Genomic DNA, 27,111 nt, shown 5'->3' on the forward strand with positions numbered 1-27,111 from the left:
AATTAAAAGGAATAAATCAAGGCTAGCTGCTAAAGGCCACTCTCAACAGGAGGGTATTGATTATGATGAAACATTTGCGCCAGTTGCTAGATTAGAATCCATAAGGATCTTTTGGGCTTATGTTGCTCACAAAAAGTTTAAAGTCTTTCAAATGGATGTGAAAAGTGCTTTTCTTAATGGAGAATTGGAAGAAGAGGTCTATGTTGAACAACCTCCAGGCTTTGTGGATTCAAAATTTCCTACAGGCTTGACAAAGCACTTTATGGCCTTAAGCAAGCTCCTAGAGCATGGTATGAGACTTTAGCTCATTCCTTCTGGAAAGTGGATTTCACAGAGGTACAATTGATAAAATACTGTTCAACCTCAACCATGGAAAGGACTTACTTTTGGTACAAATATATGTTGATGATATCATATTTGGTTCTACAAATGCCAAACTCTGTGAGAGGTTTGCAAAGCTAATGCAGTCAAGATATCAAATGAGTATGATGGGAGAACTTAGTTATTTTCTGGGCCTTCAAGTCAAGCAGAATGAAGAAGGTACTTTTATCTGTCAATCCAAGTACACCAGAAATTTATTGAAGAAATTTGGAATGTAAGATAGTTCAACTGCATCCACTCCCATGGCCACTGCAACCAAATTAGATAAAGATATTGGCTCATCAGTAGATATTACTAACTACAGAGGTATGATTGGTTCATTACTCTATTTAACTGCAAGTAGACCAGATATCATGTATGTTAACTGTCTTTGTGCAAGTTTTAGGCTGATCCAAGAGAACCTCACTCAATAGCTGTGAAAAGAATTTTCAAGTATCTTAAGGGTACAGCTGATCTGGGATTGTGGTATCCTAGAGAATCAGATTTTAAGCTAATAGGTTACTCAGATGCAGATTTTGCAGGATGCAAAATAGACAGGAAAAGCACTAGTGGAAGCTGCCAATTTCTTGGAGGCAGATTGGTTTCTTGGTTTAGCAAGAAACATAAGTCAATTTCCACATCAACTGCAGAAGCAGAATATATTGCTGCAGGAAGTTGTTGTGCACAGATTCTTTGGATGAAGAATCGGTTACTGGATTATGGGTTAGAATTTTCTAAAATCCCTATTTACTGTGATAATTAAAGTGCTATTGCTATGACAGGTAATCCAGTTCAACACTCAATGACAAAGCACACAAGCATTAGGTACCATTTTATAAGGGAAAATGTGATGGAAGGTATAGTGGAATTGCATTTTATTCCAACAGATCAACAACTAGCAGATATCTTCACAAAACCACTATGTGAAGCTACTTTTATAAGACTGGTAAATGAACTTGGAATGGTTTCAGGTTCTTTCTCTAAATCTGCTTAGTTTTTGTTCTCATGCATCAGACTTTATGATCAGTGTTTACAAATTGTCTTATCTTCATGAAATCTGTTCTTTAATTGAAATTCATTATATACTGATTATTATCTGATGTGGATCTTTAAACTCTGATAGTGTTTTGAATGTTCTGTGACTATTCAATCCAATGAGGATAACTGTGCTAGATGCTGACCTATTAGTCTTTAACATACTAGAAATCCCATGTTTGAATTAGTTGTTTATGTGGAAACTCATTAACACAAGCAAATTCTGATTTTGAGGTTAGTCAAGTTTACTTTGTGTATCTTATTACTAAGTCACAAACTAGATCCTTGCTTCTTATCTGTCAGATTCTGATGTCAGTAAATCTTAAGAATGAACTAAATGCTGATAAGCCTCACTTATCAAAAGAAAAGAAAAGAAAAGAAAATACAAGTCAGGTACTCCTTTGAGATCTAGAGTAAATATGTGAAAGGGAAGACCCAAGTGCATTGCTGGTATTAAGTAATATGCATTTAAAAAGCAAATAAATTTTCTTGGTGACTTTTCACATTCTCTGATTACTGGAAAAATACTATGACAACAGCATAAATTCTGATAAGCAGTCGTGACTCACTTACACTGAGAAGCCACTGTAAAAAGGAATTTCAAAAGATGCATAAAATGAGCACAAACAGTTGAGGTGGACTCTTGCATAAATTTGTTCTATAGTAGACTTCATGATTGATGACAGATTTTAAGCACTTTTCTTAGTTATGCCTTATTTCTAAGATGTACTGAAGTTTATCAGACTTTAATCTTTATCTGATATTTTACTGAATGCACACACTTTCACTCCATATGAATGATGAAAATTACTGTGGTGATTAAGTTATTTCTGTCAAACAGTTAAGTGTCATTTGCATAAATTCTGAGGACAAGTTTTGATGGAAGTTCTAATGATTAAACTCTGAAGAAAATAAGTCAGTATTTGTATGAAGAATCACAGAAAAAGATATTCACTTTTTGAGTTCGGAAGCCATATTCTGATGACTGTTAAAATCTGATATAAGTTAAGTTCTGATATTAAATCCTGATGGAATGCTTGATGCTTACGTGGCATTGTTCTTTACTTGACTTATTTGTGGTTAAAACTGAAACAATCATATTTAAATCAGAATATATTTGGGTAAGATAAAAACAGTCATAATCATTATGGGTTAGTGGTAAATGTGTTTGTCCTGAAAAACTGCATGTGCACGATAATTATTGCTTATTTTACGTGCTCATTAACTCATGTTTTAACTGTTTACTGACTGTTCACACGTTGCCAGGTGTAAAGTGTATCTCATGCTTCAAAAATATAACTGTTGAGTGGAGAGAGTATATATATATGGGAGTTAAAAGATTTTCTAATCTTTTACTTACTTTTCTATTCTTAATCTCTTTTATTCTCTCTCTCTCTCTCTCTAATATTCTCTGAAGCGTTTTCTTTCAGGACTTTTATTAAACACCTTGCAAACAATATCTTTCTCACTTAATTTCTTCAGAGATGGCACCAAAAGACTTGATTTTCAATGGAGCTAAGTTTGTTCCTAACAACTACTCGTCTATTCTTAACAAGGTTGAAGCTCCATCGGAACTTCACTTTATTCAGGATTTCCTTGCTAATTCTGATATTGGGTATGTTTTGACCCAACCTGAAGTAATCTCTGGAACCCAAGTGCTGGAGTTTTGGAGAAGTGGAATCTATGATGATGGTGGTGCTCAAGGGTCCCCAAGTATTATCTTTACAACAGGGGAGGATTAGCATGTCGTGACGTTGGCTACAGTTTGTAAGCACTACAGCTGCCTGAGAACTGCGTTTATACAACTGTTGAGGAGCCAGTTCTTCAAAATATGATGGCCAGTCTGGGGTATGAAAAGACATTGGCAAATTTGGGTCAATTGAAGAGATCCAACATAAGGAGGGAATGGAGTTTCTTCTTTGACTGCATTACAAAGACCTTCGCCAACAAATGTTCTAATTTTGATGTAATCCCCATACTCAGTCAACAAATCGGGTATGCTCTCATTAATCAAACTGATTTTGATTATGTGATAAGTGGTATTTTATACCACTTAGAACGTCTTATAATGGCTTGAATTGATGTCTTGAAATCAAGTATTTTGTGTATTTGATGCGTTTTTCTAGTATTTGTGCATTTCAGGGTATTACTTGTGTTTGAGGGGAGATTTCATCAGGAATAAGCCTAAGTTTGTGCTTGGTATTGCAAGTGGGAAGTTAGGAGCAGAACGCAGCAGAAAACAGGAGCAAATTAATAAATTTTCCAGTAAGGTGTTGGGCGCCCGCTCAGCCTGGCTGGGCGGCCGCTCAGGAAGCTGGGCGCCCGCTCAGGATTGTTGGGCCGCCGCTCAGGGGCATAAAATAAGATACTGATTTTTAGACTCCTGATTATGTTGGACTTCCGACTTCTGAGATAGCTGGGACTTGTGGGGCTTCTATATAAGTAGTTTTCAGAGACGTTTCACATGTAGAGAATCATGATATCAATCAAGGAGTAAGGAGAGAAGGAAGAAGACCGTTTTAGCACATCATAATGAAGAAGAGAAAGCATAGTTTTCTTGTGATTCTTTTATTCGTTGTATCAGTGGATGCTAGTTTTCTTTACTTTGAACCTTATTACTCTTGTGACGTACTCTGGTTTTAATAAGTATTTTTATTAGTTATTCTCGTGTATTATTATCATGTTTTCATATGAACCCATGGTGACGATGAGTTCAATCATGGGCTAATCGTGATCATGTGGTCATAACGGATTTACTATGGAATTCTTTAGTTAGTTGTTTAATACCTTAGTGTGTGATGATTGTATGATATCTAGTATTGGTTGTGCTTATTCGTCTTATGTGCGTCGCGAACATATAAGATAGGGTATTAATCTCTTGTAAAGCGACAATGGATCTTGAGGTTTAGAACTTGTCATGCTAGCATAGGTTCATGTATGTGTATGCATGATTAGTGGGTAACTCCAGCCGTTTTACTTGCCCTGTGTAATCATAAGGAATAACTTGTGCTTAAATCGTTATGTTGTCAAATTCTGTAAACATATAGGGTCTCAACATAATTGATGCCTATTCAACTTCTATCTTAATTATGGATGTTTGGTAGAATGGTATTAGTACAACGAAAGTTGGCTTTTATCGGTTTCGTGTTGTTTGATTAATATCATCACCGTTACATGCTAAAGGTAATAACAATATCTATTGAAGGAAGTAGTAATGAAGTTATGATCTCATGTGTGTTTAATATTGTCAATTCAAGTATCAATTAAGTGTTTAATTCTCGTAGTTAATTATAGTTAATAATTAGTTAATCAAATCTACGTGTTATTGTCTTGACATTGAGAAGTAATCATATATTGGTGAGTAAGTGTTAATTGAACATAATTAGTCTGAGTCTCTGTGGGAACGAACTAGAAATTATTCTATATTACTTGCGAACGCGTATACTTGCGTGAATTATTAGCGCGTGTCTTTCCACCTAACAAGTTTTTGGCACCGCTGCCGGGGACTCGGCGTATTTGTTTAGTTTATGTACTTACCGTCAGTGGTCATTAGGACTCATTGATTAAGACGTGTTACTTATTGTTTCCGGTTGTGTTTCAGGTACTTTAGCGAGCATTTATGCAAACACGTTCTCGTACTCGCAAGAGGACTTTAGATACGGCTGAGGAGACAGACTCAGTTCTTGATATTCCGGAGAAGATAGATTTTGAAGATTCGGATAAAGAGAGTGAGCAGAAAGAACCAGTAATCATGGGTGATCGTATAGTTCCGGCAGATCCAGCTCTTATGGACTTTTCTCGGCCTAAAATTGATGACATTCGGTCAAGCATCCTTCATCCGGCTATTCAGGCCAACACTTTTGAAATCAAGCCGGGCACTATTCAGATGGTGCAGAATTCTATTTCTTTCGGAGGTGCTGCGACTGAAGACCCCAACATGCACATCAGGAATTTTGTCAAGATCTGTAGTACTTTCAAATATAATGGTGTGACTGATGAGGCTATCAAGCTGAGGCTTTTCCCATTCTCTCTAAGGGATAAAGCTAAGGACTGGTTACATTCTGAACCAGCCGGGTCCATCACTACTTGGCAAGATCTTGCGCAAAAGTTTCTGGTGAAGTTCTATCAAATGGCGAAGACTACAGCTATAAGGAGTGCTCTTACTCAGTTTGCGCAGCAACCAACAGAATCTATGTGCGAAGCTTGGGAGCGCTACAAGGAGATGTTGAGAAAGTGTCCACATCATGGTATGCCTGACTGGATGGTGATCACTGGTTTCTATAATGGTTTGGGGGCCCAATCTCGGCCCATGCTCGATGCAGCAGCTGGAGGCGCCTTGTGGGCCAAAAGCTATACTGAGGCTTATAATCTTATTGAAACTATGGCTGCAAATGAGCATCAAAACCCAACTCAAAAGATGATTCATGGGAAGGTAGCAGGTATCCTGGAAGTTGATGCAGCTACAGCTATTGCAGCGCAGCTTCAAGCGCTATCTTTGAAGGTCGATTCTTTAGCCACCTATGGAGTCAATCATATAGCTATGGTCTGTGAGCTTTGTGCAGGTTCTAATGATACGGATCAGTGTTCTCTTGTTAATGAATCTGTTCAGTATGTGAACAATTATCAGCATCTGCAGCAGCCTGTGCCAGCTACTTATCATCATAACAACAGAAATCATCCCAATTTCAGCTGGAGTAATACTCAGAATGTTATCCAGCAACCATATCATCAAGGCGTAAGTAAACAGTTTAATCCACCTGGATTCCAGCAACCACAACATTATGCTCAAAGGCAATCATATCCTCAACAAGGAGGTGTTGCTCCACCTTCTAGTGCTGATTTCGAGGAACTCAAGCTGTTGTGCAAAAGTCAGGATGTTTCTATCAAGATCTTGGAAAATCAAATCGGTCAAATAGCCAATGCAGTGCTCAATCGTCAACCTGGCACACTTCCCAGTGATACTGAAGTGCCAGGCAGGAAGGAAACTAAAGAGCAAGTCAAGTCTATTACCTTAAGGTCTGGAAAAGTTGATGATGCTGAAAAAGCGAAAGACGAAGAAGCTGAAGTTGTTGATGAAGAAGAAAAGCAAAAGGAGAAAGCGGCGGAACCAAGGAAGACTACTGTTGAACATACTCTGCCTGAGGGTAATACAGGGGAGAAACAACTTTATCCTCCACCACCTTTCCCTAAGAGATTGCAACAATAAAAGCTGGATAAGCAGTTCGGTAAGTTTCTGGAGGTGTTCAAGAAACTTAACATCAACATACCTTTCGCTGAGGCTCTGGAGCAAATGCCTAGTTATGTGAAATTCATGAAGAGTATTCTTTCAAGGAAGGTGAAACTGGATGACCTTGAGACCGTTGCTCTAACGGAAAAGTGCAGTGCTGTGCTGCAACAAAAATTACCTCCAAAGCTTAAAGATCCAGGTAGCTTCACCATTCCCTGCACCATTGGCAAGTTATCTTTTGACAAATGCCTGTGCAATTTGGGAGCAAGCATCAATCTAATGCCATTGTCTATCTTCAAAAAGTTGAATTTTCCTGATCCAAAGCCCACCTACATGTCTCTACAATTGGCTAATTGTTCTATTACATATCTACGAGGCATAGTGGAGGACGTGTTAGTAAAGGTGGATAAGCTCTTCTTCCCTGCAGACTTTGTTATTTTGGATTTCGAGGAAGATAAGAAGATCCCCATAATCTTGGGAAGACCTTTCTTGGCTACAGGCCGTACCTTGATAGATGTGCAGAAAGGTGAACTTACTATGAGGGTGCAGGATCAGGATGTGACATTCAATGTATTCAAGGCGATAAAATTCCCTACAGAAGACGAGTAATGCTTAAAAGTGGATTTGATTGATTCTGCGGTAACTTCAGAACTTGATCATATGCTAATGTCTGATGCATTAGAGAAAGCCTTAGTTGGGGAGTTTGACAGTGATGATGAGGATGGCAATGAGCAACTACAATATCTAAATGCTTCTCCTTGTAGGCGAAAGCTAGACATACCATTTGAATCTATTGGTACTTCTGATCTCAAGAATGCTGAAGGAAAGCTCAAACCATCTATTGAGGAAGCACCTACTTTGGAGCTTAAACCGTTGCCTGAACACTTGAGGTATGTTTTTTTAGGCGATGCATCTACTTTACCTGTTATTATTGCATCTGACCTTTCAGGTAGTGAGGAGGACAAGCTCTTGAGGATCTTGAGAGAATTCAAATCAGCTATCAGATGGACTATAGCAGATATCAAAGGGATCAGCCCTTCGTGCTGCATGCATAAAATTATGCTAGAGGAAGGTAGTAAGCCGACTGTTGAGCAACAGCGACGACTTAATCCTATCATGAAAGAAGTTGTGAAGAAAGAAATTCTGAAGTGGCTAGATGCAGGAATCATATATCTTATTTCCGACAGTTCTTGGGTGAGCCCCGTGCAATGTGTACCTAAGAAAGGAGGTATAACTATGATAGCAAATAAGAAGAACGAGCTCATCCCCACTCGAACAGTCACAGGATGGAGGGTATGCATGGATTACAGAAAGTTGAACAAGGCCACGAGAAAGGATCACTTCCCTCTTCCATTTATTGATTAGATGCTTGACAGGTTGGCCGGTCATGAGTATTATTATCTTCTGGATGGCTATTCGGGGTATAATCATATTTGCATTGCACCAGAGGATCAAGAAAAGACTACCTTCACTTGTCCATTTGGCACATTTTCTTTTCACAGAGTTTCGTTTGGCTTATATGGCGCACCTGCCACTTTTCAGAGATGTATGATGGCTATATTCTCTGATATGATTGGAAATAATGTCGAAGTGTTCATGGATGACTTCTCTGTCTTTGGACATTCGTATGATGAATGTTTGAATAATCTTCGTGCGGTTCTCAAAAGGTGTATGGAAACTAATCTGGTGCTCAATTGGGAAAAATGTCACTTTATGGTACGTGAAGGCATTATTTTTAGGCATAAGGTCTCTAGCAAGGGTCTTGAGGTGGATAAAGCCAAGGTGGGAGTCATTGAAAATCTTCCACCACCAATTTCTGTGAAAGGAATCCGTAGTTTTCTTGGTCATGCGGGTTTTTATCGTCGTTTCATTAAGGACTTCTCGAAAATATCTAAGCCGTTGTGCAATTTGCTCGAGAATGATTTGCCTTTCAAATTTGATGACGAATTGTTAGTTCCTTAACAATATAGCAAGAATTACAAAAGGGGGTTGAATGGAATTCTTGAACCTTTTTTTTCTTAAAATAAAAATGTTCAACTCGATTATGGATATATTTGTTTTGATTAGCACAATGCGGAATGTAAACTTGAATGAATCAAAACATAAGTAATTAAAAACAAGAGTCTTTAAAAACTTTCTGGTGGATTTAAACAATTCCACCAGAGATATATTTAATATATCGAGAGGACTCTGTGTGCAGAAATGCCCACAGCTGCTTACACAAAAAGAACTGCTAAGAACACAGGAAATGCTAAAGATAGTGATTACAAAGATTTCTCTGATGTTGTTTCTTAGCTCTCTCAGTTATTTTTCTATTTGCTACTCTCTTGGTTTATATAATACCAAGAATACAAAGTCAAAAGAACTGAACAAATATAAAATCTAACAGTCTTGATCTTTGCTGCTTTTCGTCCTCTATTACCCAGTTAATGAGCTTCCACAGTGTACTTGTATCCAACTCAACGGCTGTGTGTCAGCTTTCACTGTTCAACTGATGTTTGAATCTTGATCATCTGTCGACTTTCAGATCATCCGTCGATGACTTAATTGATCATCCGTCGACTGCTATGTTAAACATCCGTTGATAGCTATTTTGGTCATCCGTCGAAGCTTTGTTAATCATCCGTTGGTAGCTATTTTGGCACTTGACTTCATTTCACTTATACGGAATTACAAGACATTGCTTATGTACAGTTAATCAACCTATTCTGCATATCTAGTTAAAGTCAACATGACTTATATGCCACTACAGATTCTATACAAAGGTGCATACAACACCGTGCTACAAACTTATTACATAAGCTACTCACTCGATGGATAATAAGTTAATCATCCGTCGGGACTATAATGAGTTATCCGTCGGGACTATAATTCTTATCCGTCGAGTGCTACATTATTTCACTAAGTAAAATCTACTTAGATGTTTTGTTTAGGTAATCATCAAGTACTCAACATATTCACAACAATCTCCCCCAATTTATGTCTACTGGAATTGTAGCCATAAATTAAGAGATACTTGATGATGACAAAACATCCTAAACATATATCTTTAAAGATAAGTAGATAAAACTGAAAGTGCTTCAATTTAAACAAAAATGTACAAGGTTTGGATCACAGTCAGTTCAAGATGCTCTTCTAGTCTGAGCAGATTTTTCTAGTTTCTTGAAGGTCTGGATCTTCTTCCAAGCTTTCTGTTGTTTTCTTCAATTTGATTCTGGAGCTGTCTGTGGAATTCTAATTCATCAGATTCTGAGAGATCTAACATTTCTTGCATTTCCAAGAGAGTCTCATTGCTAGAGATACTCAATTGGTCTTCTAATCTGAAGAATCTTCCCACACCCTTGTCATCCATGAATTCCATCAGCCAGTAGGGCCTTAGATGCACTCTTCTCCCTGTGTATGGGATGATAAGAGTTTTGGGTAGTGCATCTTTGACTCTAACACTCCTTAGCTCTTCAATCTTCTTCAATACTAATCTTCTTGTAGTTACATTGCACCCAATGTTTTTCTTGAAGGATGAATAGATTTTGATCAACACAACTTGGCTTTCTTGAAGTATCCTGTGAAGAGGCCACTGAATCTCCCTTCCCCCTTTGTACTTGAACACCAACCTTTCAGGTAGGTTTCTGTATGCATCAATTGCCCTTACCTCATCCAGCTCCTCCAGATAAAGGTTTAGATCTAAGAATTCTTTGATGTCACTGTTGGATTTTAATCGCAGTGGAGGCATGGAAAAACACTTTTACACATACAAAATCCAAATAAAAGCATATAAATCGTGGTAAAAATTCGAGGGATCGAATCTAACCTTTAAAATAATTCGGAGACAACGATCAGAGATCCTTAGCAGTTGCTCCTCAAGTGTGAAGCACTTCACCAGTATCCACCAAGAAAATGATGTTAAGGAGGAGGAAGGAGGTGGAGAGAATTGGGTTTTCCAAACTTTTTGGGTTTTGGGGTTCGAATAAAATATAGGGTCTATAATAGTATATTTATAGGCAAAATTTTCAGCTGAAATTTTCCCATAAATATTATTATTATTATCCCATTTATTATTCTCATTAATAATTAAAACACCTTTTAATTATTAATCCTTTTTCTAAACACTTTAGAAATAATTCTCTCTCTTGATTTAATTTCCAAAAATTAAATCCTTAATTAATAATATTAAGAACTTTTCTTAATTAATTTATAATCAATTAAATCTCATTTAATCAATTATTAAATTTGCCAATTAATTATTTATTTCACAAATAAATAATTATTAGCCATTATTAATTAATTTCTCCACCATTAAATCATTCTCTTTTTATGGTGTGACCCTGTAGGTTTAATATTAAGCCGGTAGTAGAAATAAATAATAATAAAACTATTTTATCATTATTTATATAAATTCTCTAATTTATTAAATATGATTAATTAATTAATCACATTTATTCTACATCGTGAGGGATACTTCTCAGCATATCGCGACTATCCGGATAATATGAATTCACTGCTTAGAATACCAAGAACCTATTCAGTGAATAGTTACCGTACAATAAACTCCTTCTACCCTACAATGTCCCGATTAAATACAAGGCATGGATCTCGTGTCAACCCTATCTAATTCAATCATTTGCTTACCATTTACTATGTGTAGTTCTATGCAAATTAGAAACTCCTTTCTAATTTCATTCACTCTGGTCAGAGATTCCTGAACTAGCATAAGTGGATCAGCCTTGAACATTCGCTTCCTTCACTGGAAGGGGTAGATCCTTTATTGATCATACACTATCTTCGTGTACAAATTCCTATACCCAGTAGAGCCCTAATAATTGTCCCTGGAGACTAAGAACTAAACCAAAGCATAGTTCAGTGTACACAAGATGACTATGATGACCTCAAGTCTAAGGATACTTGTACAACTATCACTATGTGAACAACTGCTGACACGTGAGTGAACTCCATCAGTTGTTCAGCTGTGCGAGTCATGTTCAGTGAACTTATTCTATAATAAGCACCTACATACTAGCTATAGTGTCACCACACAAATGTCTATGAGAACAGACATCCTTCATAATGAAGCAAGCATAGTATGTATCGATCTTTGCAGATTATTAATTACCAGTTAGTAATCCTATGACCAGGAACTATTTAAGTTTAGAGTTATCATCTTTTAGGTCTCACTATTATGATCTCATCATAATCCATAAAAAGCTTTACTCTAAACTATGGTATATCTTATTTAAACACTTAAATAGATAGAGCCCGTAATAAAAACAAAACAAGTCTTTTATTAATATCAATGAAATCAAAACAGATTACATAAAAAGTTATCCCTAAATCCTAATACATGATTGGACTTAGGACATATTCCTTTCAATCTCCCACTTGTACTAAAGCCAATCACTCTGGTATCTAATACCCATCTAGTCTTTATGACGATCAAAGTGACTTTCAGAAAGTAGCTTTGTGAGTGGGTCTGCTATGTTATTATGTGTGTCAACTTTATTTCAATACAATACAAGAAATGTTACCGCGCTCCCACTAACCCTTTTGTAGACACATGGTTCATCTACGTTTTCGATAAAATCAAACTCTTCGATTGTCTCATCAAAATAAATGTTCCATCTACGAGAAGCTTGCTTTAAACCACATATGGTTCACAGCAGCTTACACACTAGGTTTTCATTTCCCTCGGAAAGAAAACCATCTGGCTATATGCCAGATCTAATAGTCGTAGTAAGCAACAATCGCAAGCAAACTACGAACTGATTTTAACAGGGCTACAGGTAAAAGGTTTCATCAAAGTCAATCCATTGCCTTTGTTTGAATCCTTTTATCACAAGCCTGGCCTTATAGGTCTCCACCTGGCCATCTGCTATAATCTATCTTTTGTATACCGTATACATAGATTCCATTCCGGATTTCATGGCAATATGCCATTTCTCTGAGTCAACACTACTCATAGCCTCATTATAGGTCACAGGGTCGTCATCATCAATGATCGACAACTCATTGTCATTCTCAATGAAAACGCCATATTACCTCTCAGGTTGGCGAGACACTCTCCCTGATCTATGAATGGGCTGTTCCACAAAAGGTTGGTAAGTCAGAACAGGTGTTTCCACTTGATCCGTAGTAGTTTGTGCTTCTTGAACTTCATCAAGTTCAATTTTGCTCCCACTGTTTCCTTCAAGGATAAACCCCTTTTCCAAGAAGGTAGCATGTCTGGAGACAAACACCCGATGATCGGTGTAAAAGTAATACCCCAAAGTCTCTTTAGGATATCCCACAAAACTACATTTTACGGATCGATATTCCAGCTTATCTGGGTCAACTTACTTGACATAAGCTGGACATCCCCAAATCTTAACGTGTTTAAGACTCCGTTTCCTTTCTTTCATATCTCATACGAAGTTTGAGGAACAGATTTGGAAGGCACCTTATTCAGTAAATATGTTGAGGTTTCCAATGCATAACCCCATAGGAATACTGGAAGATTTGCATAGCTCATCATGGACCGAACTATGTCTAACAAAGTTCGATTTCTCCTTTCAGATACCAATCTGGAGGAGTCCACTGGGAGACTATACCATTTACTTTGAGATAATCTAGAAACACTCCATTAAAGTATTCACCACCTCGATCTGATCGAAGAGTTATAATACTATATTTGGTTGTTTCTCCACTTCATACTTATATTCTTTGAACTTTTCAAAGGCTTCAGACTTGTGTTTCATCAAACACATATCCGAATCTAGATCTATTATCCATGAAAGTAATGAAGTATGAAAATCCACCCATGGCTTGCGTAGACATTGGTCCACATACATTTGTGTGTACCAATCCTAGCAAATCTGCAGCCCTCTCTCCATGTCTACTAAATGGAGACTGCAGTGCCACTAGGAAGTGAGATTTTCATCATCCCTTTTCTTTTATTAGTTTGTTCAATCTGAAGTAAATTATGTCACATTTATACAGACCATTATTTAAAGTACCACGTTCAGAAAGAATATTATCTCTAAGAATAGAACATTCATTATTCTCAATAATAAATGAAAATCCAGCCAAGTCTTACATGGGAATAATATTCCTCACAATCGAGGGAACAAAATAACACTTATTTAAAACAATAGTCTTGCCCGTAGGCATATGTAAATGAAATGATTCTACATCTTCAGCAGCAACTCTTGCTCCATTTCCCATCAGTAGAATCACCTCCTCTTCCTCAAGAGTCCTACTTCTCCTTGGTCCCTGCAACAAATTGCAGATTTGAGAACCACAGGCGGTATCTAATACCCAAGTAGAAATTTGATTTAATGACATATTCACTTCTATCATGAACATACCTGAATCAGAAGCGGTAGTCTCACTACCCTTCTTCTTCTTCAATTCTGCAAGGTAAACCTTGCAGTTCCTCTTCCAGTGCCCCACCTTGTTACAGTGAAAGCAAACAACTTTGCATTTGGGGTCTTCAGCTTTTGGTGGAACCGGCGTTTTCTCACCTACTTTCTTCTTCTTGGAAGGGTTCCTCTTCCTTTTCTTAGGATTGGAACCTTCACCAATTAGAAGAACAGAACTCTTCTTAGGGGGAAAATTCGATTCCGTAGTCTTCAACATGTTGTGGAGTTCAGGCAGGCTGACATCCAACTTATTCATGTGAAAGTTCACAACAAACTGCGAGAACGAACTCAGAAGCGATTGCAAGACCAAGTCTTGGCTCAGCTCCCCATCCATGGCAAAACCAAGTTGTCCAAGACGTTCAATCAAATTGATCATCTTAAGTACATGGTCATTCACAGATGATCCCTCAGACATCCTACAACCGAACAGCTCCTTCGATATCTCATATCGAGCTGTCCTCCCTGCCACATCATACAACTCTGGTAGATGCATGAGGATAGTGTGAGCATCCATATGCTCATGTTGCTTCTGTAGCTCAATGTTCATGGAAGCTAGCATGATGCATTGAGCAATATTTGCATCATCTATCCACTTACGATACACAACATGTTCATCATTATGTGCATCACTAGCAGGTTCAGTAGGCTTAGGTGAGTCAATCACGTATTCCAGCTTCTCAATCCTGAGAACAATTCTCAAGTTTCGAAGCCAGTCAGCATAATTAGGACCAGTCAATTTGTGAGCATCTAGTATGCTCCTGAGTGATAGTGCAGAAGACATAACGTAAAAGTAAATCTGTAAATGATAAACACATAACAACACTTAGCAAATAATCAATTTCATTTTAAAATACTATATGAATCAGGTCTTTATTTATAAGTGGCTCCCACTAGTTTACCTAATTTATTCAACCCCCTACGTGAAAAATTAAGCATTCATAATGCTAGTGGGAATAGGGATCCTACATTCCAATACACAACCCAGGTTGTAGCACGAACCGCCATGTAATGTTCAATAGGCAGACAACTCTTGTCAATTACATCTTATGTTATTCCCTAATCAAACTTTAGCCTCTTGAATAATTGAGTCTCGGCTGTGGCACGACAAACTCAATATTCTAAGTCAAGTCTAACCCAACATTCCGTACAGTTGAATCAGTCCCCAAAGGCCCACGGTTGTGGCACGTACCGACCTTTAGATTCTTATTCAATGTACACATCTCTATATAATAGACAAGTATTTCTTATTTCGAAATCAAAGCCCTCGGCTGTAGCACGAACCAACAATGATTCAAAAATAAGAACTACTTTCTATCATGTTGGAAGGCTGTGACCGACACAAGCCCGTTGTATCATTGGCCAATTACTACTTGATATTATTTAATTTTAGAGGGATTATATTACGTTACAATCATAATCATATTATAAAGAGATTCTTCCTTTTAAATTAAATATTTCAAATCAATAATCAATAATCAGATGATTCCCAGATCGGGTGGAGCATTGTCAAGAGGCGTCACTTAATAACCCTTTCTTACAGATAGAAATCTGTTGTTGACAGAATCATCCTTTCTCTCATATCGAAAATTCATATTCAATTATGTGTTTCATAAACACAAGAATCTCATGATTGTATTCATAATATTATTCTTAAGGTTATGAAACAATTTCACTATACTAGGTTGTCTAACAAACGCCTTATGTTCATTTAAGTTCACCTAAATCTATCATCGCATGATAAACTAAGCATATATCACATATATCAACATGAATAAACATCAAGGTAGGCATGTTATATCATCTAGCACATTAGTCTAAGCATTATACATCTCTATGTATCACATGAAGCATTTAAAAGCAGTTAAAACAGTGAAAAACAGCTTTAAAACACTTACGGAAATATAAACAGTTCAAAACTTTTATATCAACTAAAATTGATCACTCCATTAGATCCGTCTCGGAAAAACGAATCCAACGGTATATTGCACGCCCAAAACGGAGTTACGAAACTCCCAGAAAATCAAATTTAATGTGGACAGTCGGGCTGTAACGCATTACAGGAACGCGTTACAAGTGAAAGGAATATGTCCTAAGTCCAATCATGTATTAGGATTTAGGAATAACTCTTTATGTAATCTGTTTTGATTTCATTGATTTAAATAAAAGACTTGTTTTGTTTTTATTACGGGCTCTATCTATTTAAGTGTTTAAATAAGATATATCATAGTTTAGAGTAAAGCTTTTTATGGATTATGATGAGATCATAATAGTGAGACCTAAAAGATGATAACTCTAAACTTAAATAGTTCCTGGTCGTAGGATTACTAATTGGTAATTAATAATCCGCAGAGATCGGTACATACTATGCTTGCTTCATTATGAAGGATGTATGTTCTCATAGACATTTGTGTGGTGACACTATAGCTAGTATGTAGGTGCTTATTATGGAATAAGTTCACTGAACATGACTCGCACAGCTGAAAAACTGATGGAGTTCACTCACGTGTCAGCAGTTGTTCACATAGTGATAGTTGTACAAGTATCCTTAGACTTGAGGTCATCATAGTAATCTTGTGTACACTGAACTATGATTTGGTTTAGTTCTTAGTCTCCAGGGACAATTATTAGGGCTCTACTGGGTATAGGAATTTATACACGAAGATAGTGTATGATCAATAAAGGATCTACCCCTTCCAGTGAAGGAAGCGAATGTTCAAGGCTGATCCACTTATGCTAGTTCAGGAATCTCTGCCAGAGTAAATGAAATTAGAAAGGAGTTTCTAATTTGCATAGAACTACGCATAGTAAATGGTAAGCAAGTGATTGAATTAGATAGGCTTGACACGAGATCCATGCCTTGTATTTAATCGGGACATTGTAGGGTATAAGGAGTTTATTGTACGGTAACTATTCACTGAATAGGTTCTTGGTATTTTAAGCAGTGAATTCATATGATCCGGATAGTCGCGATATGCTGAGAAGTATCCCTCACGATGTAGAATAAATGTGATTAATTAATTAATCATATTTAATAAATTAGAGAATTTATATAAATAATGATAAAATAGTTTTATTATTATTTATTTCTACTACCGGCTTAATATTGAACCTGCAGGGTCACACCATAAAAAGAGAATGATTTAATGGTGGAGGAATTAATTAATAATGGCTAATAATTATTTATTTATGAAATAAATAATTAATTGGCAAATTTAATAATTGATTAAATGAGATTTAATTAATTATAAATTAATTAAGAAAAGTTCTTAATATTATTAATTAAGGATTTAATTTTTGGAAATTAAATCAAGAGAGAGAATTATTTCTAAAGTGTTTAGAAAAAGGATTAATAATTAAAAGGTGTTTTAATTATTAATGAGAATAATAAATGGGATAATAATAATAATATTTATGGAAAAATTTCAACTGATGCGTTACAGCCCGACTGTCGATATTAAAATTGATTTTCTGGGAGTTTCGTAACTCCGTTTTGGGCGTGCAATATATTGTTGGATTCGTTTTTCCGAGACGGATCTAATGGAGTGATCAATTTTAGTTTATATAAAAGTTTTGAACTGATTATATTCCATGAAGTGTTTTAAAGATGTTTTTGACTGTTTTAATTGCTTTTAAATGCTTCATGTGATACATAGAGATGTATAATGCTTAGACTAATGTGCTAGATGATATAACATGCCTACCTTGATGTTTATTCATGTTGATATATGTGATATATGCTTAGTTTATCATGCGATGATAGATTTAGGTGAACTTAAATGAACATAAGGCGTTTGTTAGACAACCTAGTATAGTGAAATTGTTTCATAACCTTAATAACAATATTATGAATACAATCATGAGATTCTTGTGTTTGTGAAACACGTAATTGAATATGAATTTTCGATATGAGAGAAAGGATGATTCTGTCAACAACAGATTTCTATCTGTAAGAAAGGGTTATTAAGTGACGCCTCTTGACAATGCTCCACCCGATCTGGGAATCATCTGATTATTGATTATTGATTTGAAATATTTAATTTAAAAGGAACAATTTCTTTATAATATGATTATGATTGTAACGTAATATAATCCCTCTAAAATTAAATAATATCAAGTAGTAATTGGCCAATGACACAACGGGCTTGTGTCGGTCATAGCCTTCCAACATGATCGAAAGTAGTTCTTATTTTTGAATCATTGTCGTTTCGTGCCACAGCCGAGGGCTTTGATTTCGAAATAAGAAATACTTGTCTATTACATAGAGATGTGTACATTGAATAAGAATCTAAAGGTCGTTACGTGCCACAGCTGTGGGCCTTTGGGGACTGATTCAATTGTACGGAATGTTGGGTTAGACTTGACTTAGAATATTAAGTTTCTCGTGCCACAGCCGTGACTCAATTATTCAAGAGGCTAAAGTTTGATTAGGGAATAACATTAGATGTAATTGACAAGAGTTGTCTGCCTATTGAACATTACATGGCGTTTCGTGCCACAGCCGGGGTTGTGTAATGGAATGTAGGATCCCTATTCCCACTAGCATTATAAATGCTTAATTTTTCACGTAGGGGGTTGAATAAATTAGATAAACTAGTGGGAGCCACTTATGAATAAAGACTCGATTCATATAGTGTTTTAAAATGAAATCGAATATTTGCTAAGTGTTGTTATGTGTTTATCATTTACAGATTTACTTTGTACGTTATGTCTTCTACACTATCACTCAGGAGCATACTAGATGCTCACAAATTGACTGGTCCTAATTATGCTGACTGGCTTCGAAACTTGAGAATTGTTCTCAGGATTGAGAAGCTGGAATACGTGATTGACTCATCTAAGCCTACTGAACCTGCTAGTGATGCACATAATGATGAACATGTTGAGTATCGTAAGTGGATAGATGATGCAAATGTTGCTCAATGCATGATGCTAACTTCCATGAACATTGAGCTACAGAAGCAACATGAGCAGATGGATGCTCACACTATCCTCATGCATCTACAAGAGTTGTATGATGTGGCAGGGAGGACAGCTCGATATGAGATATCGAAGGAGCTGTTCGGTTGTAGGATGTCTGAGGGATCATCTGTGAATGACCATGTACTTAAGATGATCAATTTGATTGAACGTCTTGGACAACTTGGTTTTGCCATGGATGGGGAGCTGAGCCAAGACTTGGTCTTGCAATCGCTTCCGAGTTCGTTCTCGCAGTTTGTTGTGAACTTTCACATGAATAAGTTGGATGTCAGCCTGCCTGAACTCCACAACATGTTGAAGACTGCGGAATCGAATTTTCCCCCTGAGAAGAGTTCTGTTCTTCTAATTGGTGAAGGTTCCAATCCTAAGAAAAGGAAGAGGAACCCTTCCAAGAAGAAGAAAGTAGGTGAGAAAATGCCGGTTCCGCCAAAAGCTGAAGACCCCAAATGCAAAGTTGTTTGCTTTCACTGTAACAAGGTGGGGCACTGGAAGAGGAACTGCAAGGTTTACCTTGCGGAATTGAAGAAAAAGAAGGGTAGTGAGACTACCGCTTCTGATTCAGGTATGTTCATGATAGAAGTGAATATGTCATTAAATCAAATTTCTACTTGGGTATTAGATACCGCCTGTGGTTCTCAAATCTGCAATTTGTTGCAGGGACCAAGGAGAAGTAGGACTCTTGAGGAAGAGGAGGTGATTCTACTGATGGGAAATGGAGCAAGAGTTGCTGCTGAAGATGTAGAATCATTTCATTTACATATGCCTATGGGCAAGACTATTGTTTTAAATAATTGTTATTTTATTCCCTCGATTGTGAGGAATATTATTCCCATGTTAGACTTGGCTGGATTTTCATTTATTATTGAGAATAATGAATGTTCTATTCTTAGGGATAATATTCTTTATGGACGTGATGCTTTAAATAATGGTTTGTATATATGTGACATAATTTACTTCAGATTGAACAAACTAATAAAAGAAAAGGGATGATGAAAATCTCACTTCATAGTGGCACTACAGTCTCCATTTAGTAGACATGGAGAGAGGACTGCAAATTTGCTAGGAATGGTACACACAGATGTATGTGGACCAATGTCTAAGCAAGCCATGGGTGGATTTTCAAACTTCATTACTTTCATAGATGATAGATCTAGATTCGGATATGTGTTTGATGAAACACAAGTCTGAAGCCTTTGAAAAGTTCAAAGAGTATAAGTATGAAGTGGAGAAACAAACCAAACAGAGTATTATAATTCTTCGATTAGATCGAGGTGGTGAATACTTTAATGGAGTGTTTCTAGATTATCTCAAAGTAAATGGTATAGTCTCCCAGTGGACGCCTCCAGATTGGTATCTGAAAGGAGAAATCGAACTTTGTTAGACATAGTTCGGTCCATGATGAGCTATGCAAATCTTCCAGTATTCGTATGGGGTTATGCATTGGAAACCTCAGCATATTTACTGAATAAGGTGCTTTCCAAATCTGTTCCTCAAACTTCGTATGAGATATGGAAAGAAAGGAAACTGAGTCTTAAACACGTTAAGATTTGGGGATGTCCAGCTTATGTCAAGAAAGTTGACTCAGATAAGCTGGAATCTCGATCCGTAAAATATAGTTTTGTGGGATATCCTAAAGAGATTTTAGGGTATTACTTTTACACCGATCATCGGGTGTTTGTCTCCAGACATGCTACCTTCTTGGAAAAGGAGTTTATCCTTGAAGGAAACAGTGGGAGCAAAATTGAACTTGATGAAGTTCAAGAAGCACAAACTACTATGGTTCAAGTGGAAACACCTGTTCTGACTGAACAACCTTTTGTGGAACAGCCCATTCATAGATCAGGGAGAGTGTCTCGCCAACCTGAGAGGTAATATGGCCTTGTCATTGAGAATGACAATGAGTTGTCGATCATTGATGATGACGACCCTGTAACCTATAATGAGGCTATGAGTAGTGTTGACTCAGAGAAATGGCATAGTGCCATGAAATCCGGAATGGAATCTATGTATACGGTATACAAAAGATAGATTATAGCAGATGGCCAGGTGGAGACCTTTAAGGCCAGGCTTTTGGCAAAAGGATTCAAACAAAGGCAATGGATTGACTTTGATGAAACTTTTTACCTATAGCCCTGTTAAAATCAGTTCGGATTTTGCTTGCGATTGCTGCTTACTACGACTATGAGATCTGGCATATAGCCAGATGGTTTTCTTTCCAAGGGAAATGAAAGGCTAGTGTGTAAGCTACTGCGAACCATATGTGGTTTAAAGCAAGCTTCTCGAAAGATGGAACATTCGTTTTAATGAGACAATCAAAGAGTTTGATTTTATCAAAAACGCAGATGAACCATGCGTCTACGAAAGGGTTAGTGGGAGCGCGGTAACATTTCTTGTATTGTATTGAATTAGAGTTGACACACATAACAACATAGTAGACCCACTCACAAAGCTACTTTATGAAAGTCACTTTGATCGTCATAAAGACAAGATGGGTATTAGATACCATAGTGATTGGCTTTAGTACAAGTGGGAGATTGAAAGGAATATGTCCTAAGTCCAATCATGTATTAGGATTTAGGAATAACTCCTTATGTAATCTGTTTTTGATTTCATTGATTTTAATAAAAGACTTGTTTTGTTTTTATTACGGGCTCTATCTATTTAAGTGTTTAAATAAGATATACCATAGTTTAGAGTAAAGCTTTTTATGGATTATGATGAGATCATAATAGTGAGACCTAAAAGATGATAACTCTAAACTTAAATAGTTCCTGGTCGTAGGATTACTAACTGGTAATTAATAATCCGCATAGATCGGTACATACTATGCTTGCTTCATTATGAAGGATGTCTGTTCTCATAGACATTTGTGTGGTGACACTATAGCTAGTATGTAGGTGCTTATTATGGAATAAGTTCACTGAACATGACTCGCACAGCTGAACAACTGACGAAGTTCACTCACGTGTCAGCAGTTGTTCACATAGTGACAGTTGTACAAGTATCCTTAGACTTGAGGTCATCATAGTCATCTTGTGTACACTGAACTATGCTTTGGTTTAGTTCTTAGTCTCCAGGGACAATTATTAGGGCTCTACTGGGTATAGGAATTTGTACACGAAGATAGTGTATGATCAATAAAGGATCTACCCCTTCCAGTGAAGGAAGCGAATGTTCAAGGCTGATCCACTTATGCTAGTTCAGGAATCTCTGGCCAGAGTAAATGAAATTAGAAAGGAGTTTCTAATTTGCATAGAACTATGCATAGTAAATGGTAAGCAAGTGATTGAATTAGATAGGCTTGACACGAGATCCATGCCTTGTATTTAATCGGGATATTGTAGGGTAGAAGGAGTTTATTGTACGGTAACTATTCACTGAATAGGTTCTTGGTATTCTAAGCAGTGAATTCATATTATCCGGATAGTCGCGATATGCTGAGAAGTATCCCTCACGATGTAGAATAAATGTGATTAATTAATTAATCATATTTAATAAATTAGAGAATTTATATAAATAATGATAAAATAGTTTTATTATTATTTATTTCTACTAACGGCTTAATATTGAACCTACAGGGTCACACCATAAAAAGAGAATGATTTAATGGTGGAGGAATTAATTAATAATGGCTAATAATTATTTATTTATGAAATAAATAATTAATTGGCAAATTTAATAATTGATTAAATGAGATTTAATTAATTATAAATTAATTAAGAAAAGTTCTTAATATTATTAATTAAGGATTTAATTTTTGGAAATTAAATCAAGAGAGAGAATTATTTCTAAAGTGTTTAGAAAAAGGATTAATAGTTAAAAGGTGTTTTAATTATTAATGAGAATAATAAATGGGATAATAATAATAATATTTATGGGAAAATTTCAGCTGAAAATTTTGCCTATAATTACACTATTATAGACCCTATTTTTATTCGAACCATTGAACCCCAAAACCCAAAAAGTTTGGAAAACCCAATTCTCTCCACCTCCTTCCTCCTCCTTAACATCATTTTCTTGGTGGATACCGGTGGAGTGCCTCACACTTGAGGAGCAACTGCTAAGGATCTCTGATCGTTGTCTCCGAATTAATTTTAAAGGTTAGATTCGATCCCTCGAATTTTTATTCATGATCTGTTTGCTTTTATTTGGATTTTATATGTGCGAAAGTGTTTTGCCATGCCCCGCTGCATTTAAAAATCCAACAACAAGCCATGTAACGCATTCCGGTGATGCGTTACAACCCTTTTAACCAATTAAAAGGTGTAACGCATTCCGTGAATGCGCCACATGGTGTAACGCATTCCCGGAATGCGCGACACCCCCTTTTTTTTCTTTTGCAGCAGCCGCTTTTCTTTCTCGGAAAACGAGCCTGACATCTGTGTACCTTTCTTCCCGTGCAATCACAGACAGCATGCAGACAAGCAATAGATGTACATATATATACTTACAAATAATATATATATATATATGATTTATTTAATTACGAATTTAATTGTAAGAACTTCAAAAATTCATAATAAAAAATCTATACATCCTAAAATTATGAAAAAATACCCAGACGATCTACAACACTTGTAGAACCCAGATCAATATTCAAAAATATTCTGAGAAACGATTTCTCATCAGACAAAATTAATCCATGATATAACTTGTAAAAATCATAATTAATTCATACAAGCACATAAAATTCTGAAATTTTTACCACAGATCTATATGCATACAACCTATGCTCTGATACCATTGTTGGATTTTAATCGCAGCGGAGGCATGGCAAAACACTTTTACACATACAAAATCCAAATAAAAGCATATAAATCGTGGTAAAAATTCGAGGGATCGAATCTAACCTTTAAAATAATTCGGAGACAACGATCAAAGATCCTTGGCAGTTGCTCTTCAAGTGTGAAGCACTCCACCCGTATCCACTAAGAAAACGATGTTAAGGAGGAGGAAGGAGGTGGAGAGAATTGGGTTTTCCAAACTTTTTGGGTTTTGGGGTTCGAATAAAATATAGGGTCTATAATAGTATATTTATAGGCAAAATTTTCAGCTGAAATTTTCCCATAAATATTATTATTATTATCCCATTTATTATTCTCATTAATAATTAAAACACCTTTTAATTATTAATCCTTTTTTCTAAACACTTTAGAAATAATTCTATCTCTTGATTTAATTTCCAAAAATTAAATCCTTAATTAATAATATTAAGAACTTTTCTTAATTAATTTATAATCAATTAAATCTCATTTAATCAATTATTAAATTTGCCAATTAATTATTTATTTCACAAATAAATAATTATTAGCCATTATTAATTAATTCCTCCACCATTAAATCATTCTCTTTTTATGGTGTGACCCTGTAGGTTCAATATTAAGCCGGTAGTAGAAATAAATAATAATAAAACTATTTTATCATTATTTATATAAATTCTCTAATTTATTAAATATGATTAATTAATTAATCACATTTATTCTACATCGTGAGGGATACTTCTCAGCATATCGCGACTATCCGGATAATATGAATTCACTGCTTAGAATACCAAGAACCTATTCAGTGAATAGTTACCGTACAATAAACTCCTTCTACCCTACAATGTCCCGATTAAATACAAGGCATGGATCTCGTGTCAAGCCTATCTAATTCAATCACTTGCTTACCATTTACTATGCGTAGTTTTATGCAAATTAGAAACTTCTTTCTAATTTCATTCACTCTGGCCAGAGATTCCTGAACTAGCATAAGTGGATCAGCCTTGAACATTCGCTTCCTTCACTGGAAGGGGTAGATCCTTTATTGATCATACACTATCTTCGTGTACAAATTCCTATACCCAGTAGAGCCCTAATAATTGTCCCTGGAGACTAAGAACTAAACCAACGCATAGTTCAGTGTACACAAGATGACTATGATGGCCTCAAGTCTAAGGATACTTGTACAACTATCACTATGTGAACAACTGTTGACACGTGAGTGAACTCCATCAGTTGTTCAGCTGTGCAAGTCATGTTCAGTGAACTTATTCTATAATAAGCACCTACATACTAGCTATAGTGTCATCACATAAATGTCTATGAGAACAGACATCCTTCATAATGAAGCAAGCATAGTATGTACCGATCTTTGCGGATTATTAATTACCAGTTAGTAATCATATGACCAGGAACTATTTAAGTTTAGAGTTATCATCTTTTAGGTCTCACTATTATGATCTCATCATAATCCATAAAAAGCATTACTCTAAACTATGGTATATCTTATTTAAACACTTAAATAGATAGAGCCCGTAATAAAAACAAAACAAGTCTTTTATTAATATCAATGAAATCAAAACAGATTACATAAAAAGTTATCCCTAAATCCTAATACATGATTGGACTTAGGACATATTCCTTTCAGTCACACAAGTACAGGTAGTCTCCCCTGTTGACCTTGGGTTGAGCTTTGACTACTGACTTGGATTTGAGAGGTGACAGCTTCACTCTCTTGACTGCCCTTGATTTTGTCCTTCTTGGCTTAGTAAGAATTGGAAAGTTGAAGTCAGGAATTGGTAATTTATCCCACTCTATTGGCTCATCCTTTGGCACAATAGGCTCTCCATGTATGTTCCTGTAGGGGTCCACCACCCTTATGTCTTCAAACACCACAGAGGGCTTTGATGCTTGAGTTTCAGCTTGAGTGGATTCCTTTGGAAATTGATCTTCCAATTCCTTGTCAACAACATCCAACTTTCTTTTTGTTCTTTTAGCCAGTTCTTTCTTTCTTGAGGATTTCTTCTGTTCTTCAATCTTTTTCTCTCATTCAGTAGCTTGAGATGGTTGAGAGGGAATTTGTTGAGAAGAATTCACAGCCTGTAGCTTGGCCAAGATAGCAAACTGTTCTTTCTTTTGTTTAGACTTCTTTGAATCTAGAGCAGCTTGCCTCTTTTCCTGCTTCAATCTGGCTTTTTCTTCTTCCTTTGCATGAGCAAATTGTGGATGTCCAGCTACCACACAAATTTCCTTCCCATTTCTGAATATCTTTGCAATTCTCTTTCTTGAGGCTGAATCAGCTGGATCTTTGTAGAGGAGAATAGATCTTGACATAAGCTTCTTTTCATCAGGCTTGGGTGTCTCATACACAGAATCCATAGGGTTCTTCAAAGATAAATTTGGATAGTTTGCCCTTGGTTTAAGAATTATCTCAGCCTTTGTAGTTTTGATGCAGGAAGATTGTCCTTTCTCCAGATAGTTCATGCTCATCTCATTCACATTGATTGGCTTGACATGAGAGTGATGGATGGCTGACTGATCTGGTTCCTTGACTAATTGAAACTTTTGCTGTATTTCCTCATCAATCTTTTTCCAGTTGATCAGAGTCAACTCTCCTTTATCAGCATCTTTCAAATTTGCTGCTGCTGCATTTATAAGATCTATACCATCTGCAACTGGTGGCTTGGAGATAGTAATTGAAGGTACAATTACTTTGCTGATTTGAACTAGAAATTTCTCCCCCTCAGTTGGTCCTTTCTCCCCCTTACTTGATTCTCTCTCCCCCTTTTTGTTATCATCAAGTGTAGGAGTTAGGCTTTGTGCTTTAGCCAGTTGCATAAGAAGATTTGTCTGAGTCTATTGATTTTGAAGAAGTAGAGCCACTGAATTCTCAATAACCTGAACTCTGTTCTCCAGCTTGGCTATCTTCTTGTCAGAATCTGATTCTCTCCTTAATCTTAGTAATAGATCATGCATGGTACCATATGGCATTATTGAATCCAGCTTCTCAGAGTTGTATATCTTTAAGTCAGCTATATCCTTTTTCAATTCATCCACACTGAGATTCTGCCTTGAGTGTTGGATCTTCATTAAATGTAAAGAGTCTAGGTGAGCTTGAAGAACAGCCTTGGTACCAGCATCTGAAGCTTCCTGAAGGGCCTGCTGAATAGCTATCACTTGTTTTACCAAAGACACCTCAAATTGCCCTGGTGTAAATTCCTTTGCCCATGCCCATTCAGGTAAACTGAAAGCAGAACTTGGGCCTTCAGCTCCCCCTAAGTCCATGCTTCCATCCAAAGAACCAGAGTCATCATCATCAGAATTTACTCCAAATTCTTCAGATGGCTCTCCAGCTTGAGAAGGC

At 36.5% G+C, this 27,111-nt stretch overlaps 1 non-coding gene across 1 annotated transcript; it reads right to left on the reverse strand.

Annotated features, from left to right (window-relative positions):
- Positions 1 to 5,539: 5,539 nt before the first annotated feature.
- LOC141694432 (small nucleolar RNA R71) lies at positions 5,540 to 5,646 on the reverse strand. Its single transcript, XR_012563739.1, has one exon. It is a non-coding gene; the product is annotated as a small nucleolar RNA R71 (small nucleolar RNA).
- Positions 5,647 to 27,111: the final 21,465 nt, after the last annotated feature.

The sequence above is a fragment of the Apium graveolens genome, chromosome 10 (genome assembly GCF_009905375.1).
Source record: "Apium graveolens cultivar Ventura chromosome 10, ASM990537v1, whole genome shotgun sequence".
Taxonomy (NCBI): Eukaryota; Viridiplantae; Streptophyta; class Magnoliopsida; order Apiales; family Apiaceae; genus Apium; species Apium graveolens.